General features: G+C 40.7%; 1 pseudogene; it reads right to left on the bottom strand.

Annotated features, from left to right (window-relative positions):
• Positions 1–2,267: 2,267 nt before the first annotated feature.
• Positions 2,268–3,471, bottom strand: LOC123801164 (elongation factor 1-gamma pseudogene; annotated as a pseudogene).
• Positions 3,472–3,839: the final 368 nt, after the last annotated feature.

Below are 3,839 nucleotides of genomic sequence, written 5' to 3'. Positions count from 1 at the left end.
GCCTTTTCATTCATAATAAATTGCTAAGTTATACTACACACATATGGCTTTTAGTTATCCAAATATTATTAAAATATAAAAATTACAACTCCTTTCCCTATTGAGAATAAAAATATTAACAAGTTTCTTGCCATAAGGAAGAAACAAGTTCTTAATATCCAAAATATAAATATTTTACACGTGTAGCTGCATCACCTTAAAGACAGGAGGACTGTGGCTAAAGAGTTGCACCAGTTACTACTCCAGAATAAACACTTGTTTCGTAACATGAAAGCAAATTCATACATTTAAAAGAAACATAAGAAGACCACAAAACTAAGTTGACATTGTACATTGTCAAATTTATGAAAACTATACTTTCGGCCTTAATTTGCAAATTTCTAAACACATAAAGTAAAAACTTCTGAAATACAATTAGATTTATATTTAAAGGTGGGGCATCTGGGTGGCTCAGTTGGTTAAGCAATTGACTCATGATTTCAGCTCAGGTCGTGATCTTAGGGTGGTAAGATCCAGCCCCAGGTAGGGTTTCGTGCTCAACACTGAGTCTCCTTAAGTGTCTCTCTCTCCCTCTCCCTCTGCCTTCTTACCCCCCTCATTCTCTCTCTCTCTCTCTCTTTCTCAAATAAATAAATCTTTAAAGATAAAATCAAGGGTACTGGATATTTTTGGAATGTTTCTGACCCTCTAAGTGGAAAATTGTCTTCTACGCCTAAAATCCTCTTTAATGTAGGTTGGTTACCATAAGAGTTATGATTCCTAAGTAGTCACACCCTCTAGAAGTAACTTCCAGGGAGTTTAATTAAGAAGAATTCCAACACAGCAAATGTTTGACAAGGATGTTTTGCCGTATCCAGTCGGTTCTATGAAATACTGGGTCTGGCTGGCTTTCAGGGCATTTTATTCCACCAGGCAGCTAAACTCAAAGTTTGTATCAGATATCTGTTCTACAAGCTCATTTCCGGCCAATCACTTGACTTCACACTAATTTATTGTTTTAGAAATGAGAATAACTTTACTGGCATTTGTGAAATTGTGTACTACAGACCTCTTGAATAAGAATCATCTGGGGTGTTGTTACAAACGCATATTCCTGAATGTCGCCATATCTCTATCACATCAGAATCTAAATTGCAGAGGCCAAGGAGATTACATTTTTAATAAACTTTGTATTCTAATACACATGCAACAAACCTTTAGAGCAACTAAACTAGGCTAATAATATTAGATGTAAGAACAGGAGGGACAGGGGCGCCTGGGTAGTGCAGTCATTGAGCGTCTGCCTTTGGCTCAGGGCGTGATCCCGGCGATCTGGGATCAAGCCCCACATCAGGCTCCTCTGCTAGGAGCCTGCTTCTTCCTCTTCCACTCCCCCTGCTTGTGTTCCCTCTCTCACTGGCTGTCTCTCTGTCAAATAAATAAATAAAATCTTAAAAAAAAAAAAAAAAAAGAACAGGAGGGACAGGATCTGATGAAAATCCCAGATCCTTTTGCCTTCCAGGTATGAAGAAGTAACTGCCCTCTTCCTCCTGGACCTTCACATTGGCATGGGCAGGAAGCCGGGTGAATCTGAGAGATTCCATAACTCTGGATGGGACTTCTGTCTTCTTTTTCTTCATTATAGTTATCAGTATCTGACAAACAATATATATTTTATTTCTTATCGCTCTCACTAACATTTATGTGCAGAGGTGGAAGGAACAGTTTGTCAATAAGTACTTTATGAATAAGCAAATGAATTAAATGTCTGCATGTAACATTACCCTTTATGTATCCGTGAAGTTACCAAGAATTTATGATGAATTCTATAGCCCCCTGACTGTGAAGGTGACTTTAGTTCCTCAATAGCTGAGGGGGTGGATTCCAGCTTTATAGAAGCAGAGGAATTTTGCAGTCTTTGATGTTGGAATGGCCTCTCCCACTACCTCTTACCCTCAGTTTAATAAATGATAATCTTATAAATAATCTCTCATCCTTCAATCATCTTCTCTTCTGTGAAAAGTTCCTGGTGCTTTTAGACATCATTCATAAAATTTCAGCAGTCATTCTTAATAAAAATCCTATAACTAAAATAAAAATGTAATAATGACTTAAATATGATAATCTAACAATAATATTCACATTGTTAATGTTTGATCATTGGTTTTAAAATCAAGAACCTGTCACTGACACCCACTGATTTTTTTTCTTTCAGTGTTCGGTTTCTTTACTAACCCCCATCTCTCTAAAGGGCAGGTGCAGGCAGCTGGGTAGATGGCAAAAGATGTTCACTTGAAGATACTGCTCTGATTGGAGACTTTGCTCACGTGCTGGAGGGTCCTCTCCCAGGGAAAGTACTCTCAAACCGCTCTCTGGGTCTCCTTGCTTCCAGGATCCAGTTCCCAGCCTTGGAAGACTTAGACTCCCAAAATGGAATGGATACTCTTAGTTCCAAAGAGGAAGATGCTTACAAAGGCATTCTTCCTTAGCTTGTCCAGTCACTGGAACATTCCACTGATGAGACTGCAGCTCATGAAGGTCTGGGTGAGCTCCTCAGAGAAGCAGTATGTGGAGTATCATAGGGACCAGCCATTCTTATCAAAATACAGCAGTGCCACAGAAAGGGTGTCCTTGTTGGAGCATTTACACTTAAAGTCATGCAACACAAATGTCATCTTGGACAAGTGAGCAAAGGAGTCCTTGGTCTTCAGCTTAGCAGCCAGTACCTGCTCGTCTTCATCCATCTCCTCGGAAGCAGGGCCAGTGCGCTTTTCTCCTCTTTCCGCTCAGGCTGGGGATTCTGCTTTTCCTCCAATGAACCTTTCTCTTTCTGTGAGGTGTCCTTTTTAGGCTGTGTGTCTGCAAACATTTTAACATCAAACTATCTTCTCACAGAGTTTCACCTTTCCCCAAACAGCCTAAAAGTGGGACTGGGTTAATGCATCTAAGGAACCAGTGGTTGATATTGGGGAAGGTCTGGCTGAGAGAAAGCCCCAGGACTTGTTGATGGAGCCACAGCAGCGTTCAGACAACTGTAATGTTAGCCAGGGTCCTGTGCTCTCCATTAAAAAAGTCCTCATTTTGAGGTGAGCATCCAGCAGCCCCAGAAGTTACCCCGCCTCCTCATTTCCTGCTTGTTGTGCTGCAAGATGCCCAAGATGGGCAGGTACTGGCTGGTAGCACTATGTTGCTATCAACAAAGTTCACCCAAGGCGTCACCTGTTGTTTCTAGAGTATATCCCTGCGGCTCTTCATTGCGCACATGGTAAGCAGCGACACTGCTCTCAAATACACAGGATCCATGGTCACCCTGAAGTTCTGGAAACTTGCTGGAAATTTATGGAGAAATTTAGGGGTGTAGTTGGTTTGGACAAAGTGGAAGTGGGGTGCTACAGACAATATGCCAACCTGAATTCCATGGTACTGAGCTGCAAAGAGGGCCTTAAAGTCCTTCCAGTTTCTGGGATATGCGTATAGGATTCCAGCTGTCATGGTGATTTCACAAAGGGGCCACTGATTCTTCTTTAGCAGCTTTTGCATTTATCCTTACATCTTCATTCCAACCATCACTGCCATCCCATTCTCTTGTTCTTTTGACAACACCATTGTGGATGATACCTAACTGATCACCCATCTAGCCCATCTTCAATCCTGTCTCATGTATTTCCAGAATGCTCTTTTGAAAATGCATATCTAAGTATAACACATATCCACTTAAAACATTTCTATGTTTCCATATCACTCATTGGATACAATCCATAATCATTTCATTGATGTAGAAGATCTCCACTATCTGGCCCTTAAGTATTACTGCAAATGATTGCTGACAAATTTCCAATCTTTACCTCCTCCACCAGACA

The sequence above is a fragment of the Ursus americanus genome, chromosome 10 (assembly GCF_024610735.1).
Source record: "Ursus americanus isolate L20-20 chromosome 10, mUrsAme1.1.p, whole genome shotgun sequence".
NCBI classification, from domain to species: Eukaryota; Metazoa; Chordata; class Mammalia; order Carnivora; family Ursidae; genus Ursus; species Ursus americanus.
This window is presented reverse-complemented; position numbering and strand designations above follow the sequence as displayed.